Here is a 19,145-nt window from a genome sequence, read left to right on the forward strand (position 1 = left end):
AGTTTTTGACATGTAAATTCACGGCTCTTCTACATGCTTCCACTAAGCTTGGCAAAAGAGAATTGGTCTATTTGAGTTATCCTCCTTTGATTTCTCCAAGAAAATCAATATAATAAAGTAATTCTTTCCTGCCATCCTCTTCTTTGCTAAGCTCTTCTGAGAACAGTCAGAAGATGTTTTTCCTTCAATTATTTCAGGCTTGTTTGCATTAAATCCTTTCCAACAGGCGCCAGTAAATGTGTTCCCTTAATAAGGATGTCTCCCTTTGAAATAAGCTAAATAAAATTTTACATTTAAGGTGAGTAAGAACCAGTTATGGAGAAAATTGCTCAATATCTGTTCTATTCTAATTTCTTTTTCCATGCAAAGCATGCGGCAACTCCATATTGAGAAACAAGAGTGATGATGTGGCATGCATAATTCATGCTTCTGGCCTGCCACACACCCTTATTTTTTCCATCAGGATTCTCCACATTTAGATAAGGTCAAATATTGTTCTTTATTCCTATCAACAAAATTTATTTTTAAGGTTTTAAAAGAATAGACATCAAATATGTGGGCATTTTATTATTGGAAGAATATTTGATTGTGGTAACCTCATACTGCAAAAGTTTTCTGGGGAAACTTTAGATTTTGCTTGTTTTGTAAGTTTTTGTTTCTGTGTTGTTAGATGGCAGGATCCAAGTTACTTATATTTATAGCATACTTGTTTGTAAAGATGCTAGCATGAAAGTTTACTTTTTAGTAATTAAGGCAAGGCCATGCCACTTAGTCCCCAAAGAATTAGGCATTCTGTGGCATATACTTCTCCTTGCCAAAATGGTACTTGGTATTTTAATTATCAAGTCTTCAGCTGCATGAATTTCATTTCCTGTTCTTTCCCAACTTCATTCTCTTATTTCTGTCATGATCATTCTTATACCTCATTAGGACCATTTATCATCTCTATCTGAATAGCCAGAGGCATTTCAAACTCTCTAAATGCATCCTCCTCTTACCCAAACTTTCCCCACCATGTACTGAGTTGCATAAACCGGAAACAACCCTGGCTGCCATCTTTGTTTCCTCGCTCTACCCTGCTTGGCAATCCCAGCAACAGCTGAACAACCAGTCACTTCTACTGTTTTAATCTTTCCAAACTGTCCCCTTCTGCTTACTTATTCCCCATTGCCACTTCCTAGATCAACATGCCATCATTCTCTCCTGGATTACTGAGCCTTGTCACCCTGCACTCAGATGCATGTACTCACGTGGGGGCATTGTCTTGCCTACAGTCACACACTCAAAAATCTAAGCTGGAATTGTCCCTGTAGTTAGAGAGACTATAGAGAACTAATTTTATCCCATCCCTGTTTCTGTTCCATTCTCTTCTCCAGCCTTCTCCATCAATCACATTTATTAAGTGTCCATGATGTGAACAGGCCACTCTTAAGGGCTAGAAAGCATGTAAGAAGTTGTAAACTCTGCCCACAGGTAATCTAAATAATCTCATAGACTTTTGTGGCAGGTACGTGGGGGTGGAGATGTGAGGAAAACCACAGATCATCTCTGTTTCTGGCAATATTTCCGCTTTCATACTCTTGTTGGAAAAAAATCAAAAGGAGCTAATCACCTTTAAAATGTTCCCAGTTTGGCAACTACTACACAGTAATATTTGCAAACATAAATGTTAGTCTGTGAAATTAGGATTTCAACAGTGAGGGTTACGTTTGATTTCAAAGAACATCCAAAGGTCAGCCATGATACTAAAGTTGTTTCTTCTCTGCTCTGAGGTCTGGTGGTTACACCTTCCAACCTCTTTCTGCTTCCCTCCTCAAGGTCACTCAAGGACCCACGATATAGCTGCATCAGAGGAGGAAGATTCTGTGGTCACTAGGCAATTTGATCCTTCACTTGGTATCTTTCCTAGTAACAATGGATTTTCCTAAGGACATGTCACATATACCAGGTTTTACATAATATTTCTTCCAGATGGTTTCCAGGTTGTCAGAGAATTTTGTATCTACAGAATTTTAGCTTTTCCATCTCCTCTCCTGTACCTGACTGCCCTGGTGCCCCTCCCTGTCCGTTCTGTGCTCAGGATTCCAGGAGTGGAGCAGCAGCAGTCCCATTAAACAAGAGCAGATAACTCCCATCAAATCTCCATGGCAAATCTGTCCAGCACCTGGTGCATTTCCTTTAATGAAGCCTTTTTCTCTCCATGATATGAGTCCATTAGACACTGAGAAGCTAGAGTATGTAAAATATTTTGTTGATCTGGCCCTTCTCAAAGGTACTGTCTGTCATCATAGATGTCTGCAGTAAATATAGCAACAGCATCACTGGGTGTGTGAAGCGATTAGATTTATGAAGCACATAAATTGCAAAGCTTCTAATAACCATAATTCCTAACTTCAATCATAATACCAGTATTAGTGTCATGTTTTCCAGAGGATTTTATGTTTCTAAAAATATCTTAATTGTGGTTACCATGTTTACCCTATCATCCCTTTAATTTGAAAGCAAAAAGGCTGTGCGAGAGATGTGGAGAAAACAGCCCCCACCTTCTGTATTGTTTATATGGGCAGAGGGGCAAGATGGATTGCCCGTCTTGCATGTTTTGCAATTAAATTAGATAAATTTCCTTGGAAAAAAGAGGGTCCACACTAATAAGGAGCAACTGATGGCAGAATCAAACGTGGGGGTGGGGAATAAAGGGTAGGATCTTTGTCCTCCCTCCTTTTTTCCTATCCCCATCCCCAGGGAGATTCTGCCTGAATGCCTCTAACATGATCTCGTTCTAATTATTTGGCATCATTTGAAAAACCTTTGAAAGGATGCCAACCATCAGTCAATATTCTTTTTGACTCAGACCTCAAATGTTCAGGTGCTTTGGTACAAAATTCTTGACCTGTGAAGTCTCCTTTTGACTTTGGAGATAAAAGGAAGACATGTCCTCTTAAGTTAGCTTAGAATTCACCTACGTGCATGTGCACGAGTGCACGTGCATACACACATTTATAAAGCAAGTTCTGAACTTACACAGAACAAAAGCATATTGGTATTATTCTGTGCAAAGCTTGGTTAGTCATTTGGTCTTGATATTTGCAGTGCAGCTCTTTCAGGGTTACTATAAGAAATGTTTGGGTGCAATTACTATTTTTGCATCTTCATAGAATTTGGGACATTTGAAGGGATTCTCCCCTTCCCAGATTTAGCCCTTTGTTAGCTTTCTGTTGCTATAACAAAATGCCTGAGATAAACAACTTAGATTTCAACCCATAGTCACTTGACCCTATTGCTGTGGCTTATAGTAAGGCAGAAAATTTAGGGGGAAGGAGAGGGTTTGGTGAAGCAAAGCTGCTTACCTCATGTTGGCTAAGAAAGGTATAAAAAGAAGAAGGGTCAAGGACAAATAATACTCTTCCAGGGCATGTTTCAAGTAACCTACTTCTTTCAACAAGGCCCCACCTCCCACAGTTTGTCATCTCCCAATAGTCCATTCAAATAATGAACCCATCAATGGATTAATCCATTGATGAGATCAGAGCCCTCAAGGTTCAATTGCTTCATAAGAACCCCACCTCTAAACATTGCTGCACTGGGAACCAAGCCTTCAACATGTGACCCTTTGGGGAACATTTTATTTCCAAATTGTAACAGTGATTGAAAGGTGATTCTGTACAAACACTGCTGAATCCAAGTTTAAACCTCAGCAGATGACATAATAGATCCTGGCCAGAGATAGAGAGCCAGGGTTACTTGCTCAAAGAATATTTTTAAAAACTTTTTTCTGAATAGAAAAATATAAGAATATAAACTTGTTGTATAGCATTTTAAATAACAGAGATGTATGAAGTTAATACATAATATTTTATCCTCTAAAGATAACCACTGGTAACAGCTTGGTGTGCCTCACTGCAGGATCTTTTCTATTTATATCTAAATATGCTATTTTACAGAAATGGAGCAGTAGTATACACATTGTTTAACTAGCTTTTTATTTATTATTTATTTATACTTAATATATTATGGGTACTCTTTTGTAGAAGGAAGTACACATTTACTTCAATCTTTTAAACTCTCCTTTGTCATTCCATAGTATTGTTGGACTGTGATTTATTTAACAGTTCCCCTACTGATGGGCATTTAAATGGTCTTCAATATTTTGTTCATACAAATGATGTTTCTGAGAACATCTTGGTCCATGTATCTTAGATGCTAATGAGAGCATTTCTCCAGGATAAATTCCTAAAAGTGGTATTAAAAGTTTTGGTTATCATCAAACAGATAGATTGATATATTATGGAAAATCATTTTAAAATTATACATCATTTTCCAGCTTTGCCAATAACATTAAATTGTTGTTTATCACATGTAACATGGCATTAGCCCTTTCATTGTTAAAATATGCTTTTATCTTCTCTATGGGTTCAGATAAAACCCTCAAGGTTTTAATTTGCTATTTCTCGAATCAAAAGAGATTTAGCTTTTTTAGTATAAACTATGCATTTTTCATTTTTGTTATTCATATATTTTTTTCTATTTTCTATTGGAATTTTCATCTTTTCCATTCTAAAACATAGATGCTTTTTATATATTTTGTTAATACTAAAAGCTGGAAATACTTTTCTAAGCATTTTATTTATTTTTTAACTATGATGTGCTCCATTATGCATAAATTTTATGTTTTCTTGGTAAAATCTACTAATCTTGTCTTTTATGATTATTTGCCTTCACATCTTCCCCAAAATCTAATAGCAGAAGATATTAAAGATATTCTAGTGTATTTATTTCTAGTAATTACCTAGTTTTTTAAAATGTCAAAGTATCTAATAAATCATTGTTTTGGGGTCAAGCATGAGATAGGAATCTAACTCAATTGTCTTCTAGTGGTTATTAAATGGTTTCCACAACACTTAACAAGTCATCCCACCTATCCTCATTAATTTTAAATGGTATACTTACAAGTCATTAACATCTGTTTTCTCCTATTTTATTCCTATATTTTCTGTTCATTGACCTGTTCATACTAATACTGAATTGTTTTAGTTACAGTTCCTTTAAAATATATTTGAATCTGATAGTGAAAATTTCCCTCTCATTATATTTATTTTTCAATATTTTTTTCAGGTATCCTAAACATTTGCTTTTTCAGATTAACATTGATGAGTTTAAAAGCATTTATTAACTTATGCTTTGTTTTGGTAATTATTTTCTTCCAAGTCCAATTCGTCTTATTGAGCCCATGGAGAGAATTAAACTACTCTTCCCAAATATATATATGTGAAAAATGGTAAACAAAAATAATGTCAGATTATTATGTCATGATTGGCTAGAAAATGGCAGAAAAATCAATACCAATGATGTGGAAAAGTGGAAAAAGTTAGACATAAAGGGACGAAAGTATAGAGTGAGTGTAGCAGGCAAAATTGAGCATTGCATGGACATGAATGTAGAGGAAGGTAAGTGATAAACACGAAGAAGGGAAGAACTGATTGAAGGGCAAGATAACAACATAAGCTTGCAGGGCAGAGAAGGACCAGAGGGGCCAGAATGGATTCCACTCTCTGTCATGTTGAGTGAACTGCAGAGAACTCATTGAGGGATCACCAAGTAGTTTGGGAAACAAAGCCAGTGGTGGAGGTTTGGTTTGGGAATGTGGAGTCCTTCTGAGTATGGTTTGAGTGATTGGACAGAAAGAATTTTTAGTTTACACAGAGATATAAGATTAATGGGACAGGTGGGGAAAGCATGAGATGGGCAGGCAACAGGGCCCAAATCAGAAATCAGGGTAGGAATTTGAAGGAAGTTCTGCACATGGGTATGATGAGCACTAAGGACAGGGGCTTAGTTAAGAACATTTCTGGCCTTGGGGACCTTGTCAACTATCCTTGCCACCCTTTACCCTTCCTGTGTACCATTTTATGGGGCCAACTATGTGGTGTACATATGTATACAACATCATCTTGTCCATCGTAGCAATACCTGATTTGCTTTGTTCGGTGATGGACACTTGGCCAAACCAGGACCACTCACTCAATTCCCAGGGAAATGCTGGAATTGGGATGGATGGAAACAGATGGATCTTTCTCAAAGCAATTGCATTTCAATACATAAATCTCTGGGGATCTTGGTGACTGTTTCACCATAAGGACAGAGAGGCAGAGAAAAATAATCTGAGGATAAAGCATATGCACAGAAAATCAGAATTCTTCCTCCCAGCTTAATTTTGAGACCCAGCTCCTGTGTATACTTTAAGGTCAATGGACTACTCCAGTAGTCCCCGCCTCTTATTAAAAAGCTGGATCAAATTGGGTTTTTGTTATATAAAGCCATAGAGGTCTTAAACAACACCCATGTAGTGATGCCATGAATTGCCTTTTTAATAAAAATCCAAGATCTATGGTAAAATTGGAAACATAATTGATACAATTCCAGAAAGCAGAGATTCAACAGCCTAGATCCGAAATAGAAGTCGGCATTCTGCTTTCACCTAGTCTAAAATTGGCAGTTAGGGTTGGGGACAGAGCCTCAGATGAAGGAGAAACTGGGGCCCAAGACTATGGAATTCTGTAGCCTTGAATGAGATTTCTTAATGTCTCTGGAACTGTGATAGAGATAAAACAGAACAATTGTGCCTGCTTCGCCCTTCTTGGACAGGGATGTTTTGAGATATGTGGCAGGGACCAGGTGTGCTCGGTGGAATGTGAAATACTATTTCCATGGAAATTGTTATGGCTGCCTGATAGAACTTCTTTACTGCTCTGTGCTCTCTGTGGTAAAATGCTTATTCGTTTGGTACTGACTGTTGTGTGATCTTGCAGGGTAAGGCTGGGGTCTCATGCTGGATCCCCGGGTGGCAGGACCCCAGGAGGATCCATTCTTACTCTGTCTGTAGGAATGATGTCCTCTGGTGTGCCACATAGAAGATCATTTGAACGAGGCCCCCTCTGGAGTCCTGCAATGTGGCAGTCCTGGTCCTGAGTTGAACTAAAGGGAATGCCTCTTGTGCCGCAGGGCTGGCAGTGGAAGGGGACGTTGGTTAAACATAAAAAACAAACCTCAACTTGAGGAATTCCCCTGGCAGCTTTGTCACAGCTGGATTGTCCAAACCTTTGGGAAAAAGCTGAAAATGTTAGGGAAAGCATGGGTCTGGCTGGTACTTGAAGGCACGCACCCCATAAACTGTGTCAGCACCCCATAAACATGCCACTTTTAATGGCAAGTGCATGTCCCTATTCACCACCATCATTTATTCTACCAGAAAATCTCCCGGAACTTTGTTTCCAGAATTCCTTTTATCTTAACCATTAAACCAGCCTTGGAGAGAGATTGAGGTCAGTTGTCCCGGACCTGAGTCATATCTCCCCTGACCTCACCTGAGCAGTAATCTAACCAGCGACAAAGGCTGGTGAGTAATGAGAACAACCTTGTGGCAGGCTTCCTGATCGACTGGTAACACGGAAAGCTGGACCCATCAATCGTCCTGTAATGCTTTATGAATGTTCATCCTGGAATGGGGGTGCTTTAAAATATCTGCTTTGGTGAGATAATGAACATGGATAGGTGCCTGGAAGCTAGAGGGTGTATATATAAAGAGACGTGCACATGAGATGGGAAGAGGGTTGCATAGTTAAGTATACACATAAAAATATGGAGCAACCCTGTAGGTACTGTGTCAAAAGGACTTCAGTGGGGGTGGACCTGGGGGGGTTGTCAAAACAACACAAAACAACACAAAACAAAGAGAAACCCAACTATACCAAATAGTACCTTGCTCTGCACACCTAAGGAAAAAGAATCCAGAATGACAAAAAGAATGAAAGGGTGGGTCCCTTGCTGAATGGGAAGACCCGCTCCAGAGCAAATAGAGGTTTGTCCTAGGAGGTGCCCAAATCTCTATAAGAAGAAAGGTCTTCAAATGGGAAAGCCCAGGGTGAACCAAGGCCTCTGGATAGCCAAGGATGGTCAAGGTCACTGCTGCTATGAGAGGTAAGTAAATGGGTTCTGAGAGAAACTGTGGGTTGAAGCTCCAGCACATATAGGACACCAGAGCACTACGGGGGATGATTAGTGAAAGTGAAATGGAGATAATAGATCAGTTGGCCATTTTTGAGAAATCACAGAGGACAACAGAGATGTGAAAGATTATAAGGCAATACTGTCTTGATTTCAGACTGGGGTTGTGGTTCAGTGGTGGAGCGCTTGCCTAGCATGTGTGAGGCACCACATAAAAATAAATAAATAAAATTAAGATATTGTGTCCATCTACAATTGAAAAAAAATCTAAAAAAAAAAATACTGTTTTGATTTTTAAAAAAGGGAATTCTAACAAATACACGTGACCAAAATTTTTGTTGATCTGCCTAATTTTGAAATAGATTCTAACATGGTATGTGAACCCCTAGATGTAGACAAAGTCTACATATATATGTAGATATATATTATATTATATATAATATATTACATATATTTAGACAAAGTCTAAATATAAAATATGAATAATATATATATTACTTATTCAGGAACTATGTGGATTCTTAAGAATAGTTCATTTTAATACCACCAACCCTTCTCCCTTCTATCCCTCTTTCTCCTGCTTTTTTAAGTTAGAAGTTTAAAAAAAAGTTAAATAGATAAGGGAACTTCAGAGATAAACTATGCCTATTTTCTTTTAAGGCATTCGGCTTCTTTCACTTTCTAAGATGGAAAAAATGTGGGAAATGTATTGATATATAACTACATTATTAAATTAAAGCATTATATATAACTTTTTAACAAATAATCTATATTAAAATATTTGTAAAAACAATATATTAAATATATTATTGATAAAAACATGATAATTAATAATTTGTTACATATTCTGTTATATGAATATTATATATGTATACAAAAATGGAAACTATGTGAAAAAGGTGGGAAAATATACAGTTAAGTGGTGAAAAAGTTGCTTAACAGATTAATGTCAACAAGGAGAAAGAGGTGGAATGTCAGATTTTACAGAAGCATCTAATTAGAGCTAATTGGAAGTGCAAGTCCTACCTGCTTCCGAGCTATTGCAACAGAATCACAGGTTGGCAGGGGGGACACTACTTTCAACAGGTCTCCAGATGATTCTTAAGCATGCTCACAAGTCTGTATCTTTAGGCCTGACTTCCCCTCCGAGTTCTGGACTTGCACTCCCACCAACCTTGTCAACATCCCAACTTGCACATCTGACAAGAATATCCAACTTCACTTGTCCCTAACAGAATTCTTTATTCCCTCAAAACCATCTCTTCAGTAAATGATTCCACCATCCATCTGGGTGGTGGGGCAAAACCTAGGAGTCATTCCTCTTTTTCTCAAGTCCTATGTTGCCTTTACCTCTGCAAGATATCATGATTCTGCCACTTCTCACCATTGCCACTACCACTAACCCTACTCTGTCAGCATCATCTCTTTGAGCTCCTGTAGATATCTCCACGGGTCTTCCTGCCTCCGTTTTTGCTGCCTGTTCCTTTTTCATCAAGCAGCCAATCTTATTTTAGATGCTCCTTAATAGGAGTATCTTCATGGATAATTGATCCCAAATTTCTTGTGTTTTCTTTTGTCTTCAGTCAGGGATTGAACCCAGGAGTGCTTAACCACTAAGGCACATCCCTAGCCCTTTCATTTTTCATTTTGAGACGGGGTATTGCTAAGTTGTTTAGGGCCTTGCTAAGTTGCTGAGGCTGGCTTTGAACTTGTGATCCTCCTGCCTCAGCCTTACCAGCTGCTGGGATCACAGGCATGCCCCACATGCCACCATGCCTGGCCCAAATTTCTTATAGCCTAAAAGACCTTGGTCTGGTTCCTGGCTACCTCAGCACATAGCTCATTCTCTTACTCCCTAGCTATCCTGGCTTGCTTTCTGCCCTTAGAACTTGCCAATGTTGTTTCTGCCTTATGGTCTCTGTGCTTGCTGGACTCTTTTTTTTTTTTTTTTTTAAAGAGAGAGAGAGAGAGAATGAATTTCAATATTTATTTTTTTTAGTTATCGGCGGACACATCTTTGTTTGTATGTGGTGCTGAGGATCGAACCCAGGCCGCACGCATGCCAGGCGAGCGTGCTACCGCTTGAGCCACATCCCCAGCCCCGATTGCTGGACTCTTTTGTGCTTGACATGACAGTCTTGTTTTATCTTTCAGGCTTCTCTTTCGAGATTACCTCCTCAGAGAAACCTTCCCTGACAACCCCAATTCATTCCCTACTTCATTACCCAGTTTCATTTTACTACCTACAATTTGTGTTTATTTTTATGGTCATTATCTGACACCTCAATAGAATATAAATTCCACATGAACATGAAAGTTATGCCTAGAACACTGCTTAACACATCATAGGCACTCAATATTTATTGAATGAAGGAGCCACACTGGTATAATAGTGGCTGGGCTTAACAACAGACCCATGTTTAAATCTCCATTTTTGGCTCACACTTCCAGCCCAATACCCCTGGGGTCTTGTATAACTACCTGGCTCTTTTGAGGCCCCCATTATCTTTTTCCCTTCCTGAGTTCCATCTTTTGATCACCTACTCTTCACATCCATGCAGCACGTTTGCTGAATTCTTTACCTTCCTCATAATTGTCTTGTCTCCAAGGACTAGCATGATCCTGGGGGAGTTGGTTGTCCACATGGCTAAAACAGTCAGCGGGCTCATATAATAGTCAAATTCAAAGAGAAAGAAAGTAGAATGGTGGTGTCTAGAGGCCTGGGGAGAGGGGAAAAGGGAATCATTTAATGGGTATGGAGTTTCAGTTGGGGAAGATGAAAAACTTCTGTAGATGGATGATGTTGACAGTTATACAACAATGTGATTGTTCTTAATGCCATAGAACTATACAATTAAAAATGATGTAAATGATACATTTGGAGTTACTGTATTTTACAATTAAATCCAAATCTCATTGCCGAGGGCCATCAATATGAAGAAAGCATGTTCTCCAGAAAGCAACATTGAAACAAATAACTAAAAGTTACAGGAAAGTGTTTTGACTCTGTATAAAAATCTCTCTGGAGCTAAAAGCAAGACACGAACTGCTTTAGGGGCTTTCTGTCCCTGAAATTGAGACCAACGAACCATCAGTCACAAAAGTGATACAGGGCTTAATATTTTCAAGACCAGAAGACTCTGTGACAGTAGTGTTGGATCTCTGTCACTGTAACAAATATCTGAGATGGATTAACTTAAAAAGAGAAAAGGTTTATTTTGGCTCAGTTTTGGAAGTTTTAGTCCATGTTTCATTGGCTCCATTGCTTTGGGCAGTACATCATGGCAGCAGTGTGTGGTGGAAGAATCTGCTCACCTCATGGCATCTGGAAAGCAGAGCGGGGGGACCTTGTCCTCCTTAAGAATATGTCCCAGCATGGCCAGAAGACTTCCAACTAGTCCCCATCTCTTAAAGATCCCACACTTCCCAAGAGTTCCATGGGCTGGGGATGAAGACATTAACACATGGGTCTTTGAGGGATACTCAAAGCAAACATAGCCTACCAGCCACTGAGGGGGCAATGATTAAACACTGGCTCCTTACTTTACTTCTGCTGCTGAGAAAAACGGTGTTCAGAGGTATTACACAGAGCATCCTGGTACTCTGTTCTCTGTAATGAAAGGAACTCATTTTTATCTTTTATTGCAAGCAAGTTATTCCTGCTCACAGGAAGGACGAAGGCACACAGTTCATTTTTATAGTAGACAGCTTATTGAGAGTAGAACAGAAATTGCTGACCCAGCGGGAAGGTCCAATATAACCTCCATCCCAGCAGTGGAGCAGGCAAGCAAAAAAGTCTGGTTGTTCCATACTGGAACCTTCCATGGACATCATCTGATAGTCACCACCCTAAGGTATCAAGACCCTAAGTGGAGACTTAGCAACAAGGGCCCTCCCAGAAGCAAAACCTGAGCTTTCCCTAGCAGAGGCTGAGGAGTAAGAGCCACAAGGGACCTAGTAAAGGCAGTAAACAGTCTTCCTGGATACTTGCACAGTCTGTTTGAGGATGAATCATACACTGAAAGATGCCTTCATGCTTGTGGCAGAAGCATTAATGCCAAACTTTGCATTAACAAATTTGTTTTTATGTCTTCGGAGAGGGGAGGTAGTGCTTGCAGGAATTACCAATTTAGTTTTAACTGTCTTATAAAACAGAATCCGAATTGAGTTTAGTAATTTTTCTTTTTATCCCTCATCAATTCTGGGATCGATTAGGCTCATTTTGGGCAGAGGGGTGGTCTATGATACCTACCATTCACTTGCCTTTCTGGACAAGGGCTGTCCTGCAACATTTGAACCCTTTGTTAGGGAATGATAGGGCACAGAGAATGGAACTGTAACTAATTGCCTGTGGATCTGCTTAAGGTGAGCTGCGACCCTGTTTTTCTCACCTCTTCCTTTGTGCCAAAAATCACTAATGAAGCTGTAAAGGGAGATGATATGTCAACCACTCGGTTTTCAGTGGTATATGAAATGAGAGGGAAAAAAAAAAAAACCTTTTGCTGTTGAGTTTTTACTGGATATTTTGTCACAGCTGGTAGTTAATTACTGTCAGATAACATTTTGGGTGATTAAATGACCTTTTTTTAGAAAAAACAATAAAGGCCATTTAACTAATACAGCAGAAAGCAGGTAGCATATTTTGTTACACTGTGATTTCTATCATGGGGTGATTTTTTCACCTGCTCCCCCTTCTGACCACACCTACCTAGGAATAATAGTACCAACAATTTCTCCTTCATCGTGGGTTCATATTGGCAAATACTACTTTTGGAGTCACTAGGACAAATATTTTACTCTGGAAAGGAATTGTTAAGTAAAAACAAAACCAAATAATGCACAAGCAGGCTTCATTAACATTTTTATTTCTAAAACTTTCCTGGGTAGCTAGTCATTTCGGTTATAGCTTGGGCACGGTGGACTTTGTCAGAGATGAATCTCTTTTCCTGGTACTGCTATTTACAATTTATGGACATTTTCTGTATGCAAAATGTTGTAGAAGATGAAAAAATGAATTGTTAATTTAAATCACTGTGTTTAGGTAGGGTTCATTCAGGTTGTCCCAGTCTGTTTAGGCAACTCACATTCCGCCATGGCTTCCCTTGAAGCAGAAACTTCTGCCCTAGTCTTTCTCTTGAGCTCCTGGCTAGTAGATCCAGCTGCTTCCTGGCTGTCATGTAGGCATCATCAAAAGAACACACTGTGTTCTCATCAAGCTCTTATTTCCCAAATCCTTAGTCTATCACCTACAGCTACTGGGGCATCTGAGAATTGTCTCACTTGAATATACCATTGGATTTATCCTCTGGTCTTGTCCACTTTACTCCTCAGCAACACCTCTCCTTCATCCCTGTTGCTAATGCCTTATTTCACTCCCCACAATCAATTTTTGTTGTCTAGACTTTTACAACAATCTCCTAATGGACATCTTGGTCTCCAGCTCCTGCAAGCCACTCCTCAGACTTGCTCTCCAGAGTCATCTAACTGGAAAATCTGGTGTGTTGCTCTGTGGCTCTTTACAATCCTTCAGGGATTGTAGGTAAGGTAAAATTCCTCAGCTGGGTGCTCAGTCCCATCGAGGTCTGCCCTGTGCCTACCACTCATGTGGAACTTTCTGCATAGTTTGCCTCTGTGCCCAGCCCTCTCTACCTCCAAATTTCCACCCTCTCCCACCTCCTATGTCTGACATCCCTACTCACCTGCTGGATACCTTTCTAAGATTCACTGATGTGGCCTCCCCTGAGGAGCATTTTCTGTGAGTCTGTAGATTTGATCTCTATTGGCATCCTCCAGGCCACCCTGGACTTGCTTCCAGCATAACACCCTAACATGACACGAACCAACTTTGTCAAATATATCTTTCTTGCTGTCTGTAAAGTCCATTTTGGTAGAGTTTTGCTTCTAAGCTTATCCCCATCACTCAGCACAGTACCTATACCAAATTGGTTTAATTAATTACTGTATAATTGGGGATTGAATCCGGGGATGCTTTACCACTGAGCCACATCTCCAACCACTCAGGGCCTCACTAAGTTGCTGAGGATGACCTTGAACTTGTGATCCTCCTGCCTCAACCTCCCAAGTTGCTAGAATTAAAGTGCACCACCATGCCCAGCTAGGGCAATTCTTAAATAGAATTTTTTTCCCATCCTTCCTTTTGCTTTCTCTTTTTTTGCTTCCAAGTCTAGATATTTTATGCTTTTTTGCTCATTACCTATTGTTTCTCCGTTTCCTGACACCATGTTATAATAATAGCTGAAAGAAATAAAGGAAAAACTACAAAAATAGGATCTAAAGAATTAGAATGCTATATTTAAAAGACACTTATGGGTACAGTAGAGCAAAGATATTATGGACTTAATGTTGTGTCTCCCTCAGATTTACATGTTGAAGCTCTAATCCCCAATGTGATAGGATATGGAAATGGGGTATGATGGGGGGGATAATTAGAATTAGAAGAAATTGTGAACATGGGACCCTCATGATGCGATTAGTGTACTTAGAGACACCAGAGAGCTCACTGTCCATACATGCACAAGGCATTATAAAGTACACAGCAATATGGCAGCCACACAAGCCCAGAGAAGAGGCCTTGGAATGGAACCCATCTTGCTGGCACCTTGATCTTATGCTTCATAACCTCAAGAACTACAAAAAAATCAATCTCTGTCTTTTAATTAAGCCATCCAGCCTATACTATTTTGTTAAGGCAGTCTGAGTGGTCTATGACAAAAGAAAATACTTTAATACTAGAATTTCATGTATTAGTGTACACTGATGACAAGACATATTTTCCAATAGTTCATCTCTTTGTTTCCTTCCTCAAATCTCACCATCTAGGGAGTTACCTTGGATTACTTTTTAAAAAATAGCATATAACATTCAATCTATTAGCATTGCTAAATCTGGCCCTGTTTTAGTCAGCTTTCGCTGCTGTGACTAAAGGATCTGATCAGCACAACTGTAGGGGAGGAAAAGTGTATTTAGGGCTCACGTTTTCAGAGGTCTTAGTCCAGAGAAGGCCGATTCCATTCCTCGGGGCTCGAACATCATGGTGGGAGAGGGTTGCAGAGGAAAGCAACTCACATCATGGTGATTAACAAGCAGAGAGAAAGAGTGCAGCTCCAGAAGCAAAATATATACCCCATAGCCACACTTCCTCCAGCCACACCCCACCTGCCTGTAGTTATCACTCCATTAATCCCTAAACTGATTAGGTTAAGACTCTCTCAAACCTAGCATTTCTCCTCTGAACTTTGCATTGTCTCACAAGTAAGCTTTTGGGGCACACCTCACATCCAAACCATAACATTCCCAGTTCGAGAAAAAATTTAAACTCATCAGGCAATCCTAGACACATTTTTAGAATGGACTTTTGTGCCTCTTTGTAATTCTGGGCAATCTTTCAGAAGGACAGCTCAGCTCCTCCTCCTTCCTTTTCAGCTGTAGGGATGGCAGTAACTTTATTTGTTCTCTACATTGACCATCCCACCCTTCTTCCAGCAAGACAGCTTGGTAACAGGTGATGGAGGGCAGGCTCAGTGATCTGAGATGTCCTTTTGGACTTCAGTGTAAGCTAAGATGGTATTCCAGAGCCAGTCAGAGGCCAGCAAGGATAAACCAGGCTTCCTTGGAAAGACAATGAAGAAGCATTCAGTGCCAAATAAACAATCATATTCTCAACTTCTCACTTGAAAGGACAGATGTTTGTTATTTTAATGGCAGGGTCTCAATGACACACATTCCTGTTATCTTACTTGATTTTCCTTAGATTTGGAAAAAGAATTCACCTCTCTTTAGTGTATTTGTTGGGCTGAAGTATGTCCCATGTTTTCTTATTGCTAGGTAATGAGTACACAAACAATGGCAGTACATCGCATGCAAACACATACTCATATATTCATGATTTACTTAAAGTAAATCTTACATATAGAAGTTTCGTAATTTAAAAAAAAATTTTCTAATTTGTTATATATGACAGAAGAATGCATTACAATTCATATTATACATTTAGAGCATAACTTTCCATATCTCTGATTGTATATAAAGTATATTCACATCATTCATGTCTTCATATGTGTACTTAGGGTAATGATGTCTGCCTCATTCCACCATATTAACTGAAAATCAACAGGAATTATGTACTATATTACTCTGTCATTTTCACTAAAATACATTTTTATCTATAAATTTTTTAAAAAATTAAAATTCCTTTTAGACACACATGACAGTAGAGTATACTTTGGCATATCATACATATATGTAGTATAACTTATTCTAATTCGGATCCCAGTCTTGTAGTTGTATATAATGTGAAAATTCACTCTGTCTATATTTTTTTTAAATCAATTCTTATCATAGTATCTGTGGTAAAATACCATTAAAGATCCCTCCCCCCAACATTTTGTAAATCCATATTTTGGTAAGATATAATAAAAATTAGAAGACAAAATACATACAAACCAATTTTGTTTTATTAGACTCAGCTGACATTGTCAACTTGCTATAAATTTTTAAAATAATGTCTTAGTTATAGATAGCACCACATAAAAATAAAGGTATTGAGTCTAAGGATCAAAACCAGTGCCTCACACGTGCTAAGCAAGCACTCTGCCACTGAGCCATAACCCCAGACCTATAAAATGTTTTTAATAGTCGCTCTCCATTTCTGTTCTTATCCATCTCTGACCAGTAACATGTAGGTGAATGAACCCACTTTGAGTTAATGGACCCAATTGGGCATAGTGGCACCAGCCTGTAATCCTAGCAATTTGGGAGGCAGAGGCAGAGGCAGGAGGATTGCAAGTTCTAGGTCAGCCAGGGAAACTTAGCAACCCTGCCTCAAAATAAAATCTAAAAAGGGTTTGAGATATAGTTCAGTGGTAGGGTGTCCCTCAGTTCAATCCCCAGTACCAAAAAAACAAAAAACAAAAAACAAAAAACAAAACAACCCACAATGGATTAAATAGGCCCAGCTACCTTCTTATTGGTCCAGCAACTAGGTTTATTCTCTTGGAATTGATTGGAAGTTTCTAGTCCATCAAAACTGAGTGTTTTCCTCTTCCCATAGGAGGGCAGTGCTTTGAGATATTTCTCCAGATGAAGTGGTTTGTGAGCGTGTCTCCAGCTGGCTGGGCTGTCGAGATGAGCTGGGTTCAAAGGAGCTGGCTGGATCAATAACTAAGAAAATGGCAAAGAAATCATGCAGCACATGAACATGAGTTTCTAAGATGGAGGGAGGGACTGCTCTGCGACCCCAAGGGTCAGTTTCATGCTGGGCAACACTGAAGAGATTGTGCACCTGGATTCTCTTTATTTTATGGGAGGAACACACACAAGGAAGGTTTGATGGAATGTTCTTTACCAAATAAGGCCAGGGAATAGGGTTTGGAAGGTAAGTCTTTGTGATGTCTTGTGGTCAGCAGACTGATTGACATCTTGGCAAGTCACACCTATCTCAGGTGTTGTGTGATATCACAGGCAGAGGGAGAGGAAAGACACATTTGCATCGCTCAGCCCAATCAGTGTGCAATGCCAGACCCATCCATCTCCTCATATGCTGGAATGCACATAGCTCAAACAGCCCATGGATGGCTAGAGACATAAGTGTCCTTCATTTTAGATGCTAATTGGATCCAAAAGGCAAGTGTGCTATGTCTGAGCAATGCCTTAGGAAAACCATGGTAGAGGTGGTGTGATGTCAGGTGTTATTTCCTCCAAAAGAATTCTTTTGCATATTAGAAACTTTTAAAACTTAAAACCCAAACACACAGAAATGGTGAAAACAGAGCTCATAGCTAAAGGCTTGAGGATTATTGAGAATAAGGCCTGGTGGGAATGGGATGAAGGTCACAGGAAGATGAGAACTGGGGACACCAGAGTGAAGTGGGCCAAAAGTACTGGAGGAACATTTCTTCCAGGGGTTGCTTTTATTGGTAAGGGTTTTAAAGCTACTTTATAATATCAGTGATAAGCTAAAAAGATCCAAAGAACCATGCCCTAACCCACTGGCCCAGGGGAAGGCTAGGTTTATGCTGTCAGAGTTATCTCCTGATTCTAGAAAATAAGAACAAGATACCTAAACCATAACAGGGGTTATGTTAATATATACGTGGTATACCCCCAAAACTCATGGGTGAGATAATGTAAGAAGGTTTAGAGATGAAATAATTGGGTTATGAGTACTTTAACCTAACCAATACATTAATCCCCTGATTGGGATCAACTGGGTGATAACTGTAGGCAGGTAGGGTGAAGCTGGAGGAGATGGATCATTGCGGGGTGTGCCTTTGGGATTTATGTTTTGTCCTGGTGAGCAGAGCTCGCTCTCTGCTTTCTGGTATCATGCTCCCAGTTCTTTCCTCTGTCCTACTCTTGCCAAGATGATCTGCTTCACCTAAGGCCCTGAGGAATGGAGTCAGCCATCTATGGACTGAGACCTCTGAACCTATGAGCCCCCAAATAAACTTTTCTTCCTTTATGTTGTTCTTATCAGGTCTCTTAGTCATAGCAGAGAGAAAGCTGACTAAAACACTCCTTTAAAACAAAACCAAGAAGTTATTTATGTGATTCATGGTATTCTTTACCATCAGTAGTTCATCATTTATTGATAAACTATTTCAATGCTCTTACATTTGATTTACTCAGCACATTTTCTTTTTAGGTAAAAATATTCAGAATCCTTACCTCATTTTATTCTCGCACTGTTAAGGAACATTGTTACTTATTTACCTATTCAGTCAACAATTCTTCATAGAGGTTTTCTGTTAGATGGTTTGTAAACTACAAAGTGGGTAGGAGCCATTATAGTTTCTTCTGGATTTATGAGAAGAGATTTGAAGAAAGGAAATATATTTGATGCTTTAGATATTTTTTAGACTTAGAAAACCATTAGGGTCCTGGATGCTTTCATCAGTTTTTTTTTTTTTGTCAGCTTTTTTTTTTTTTTTTTTGCTGCTGTAATTAAATGACCTGACAAGAACAATTTTAGAGGAGAAAAAGTTTATTTTGGGACTCAGTTTCAAAGGTCTGAGTCCATAGACATCCAGCTTCATTCCTCAGGGCTAGAGGTGAGGAGGACATCATGGCAGAAGATTGAAGAGGCTCAGATGATGATCAGAAAGCTGAGAGACTCCATTCCCCAG

The sequence above is a fragment of the Callospermophilus lateralis genome, chromosome 9 (genome assembly GCF_048772815.1).
Source record: "Callospermophilus lateralis isolate mCalLat2 chromosome 9, mCalLat2.hap1, whole genome shotgun sequence".
NCBI lineage: Eukaryota > Metazoa > Chordata > Mammalia > Rodentia > Sciuridae > Callospermophilus > Callospermophilus lateralis.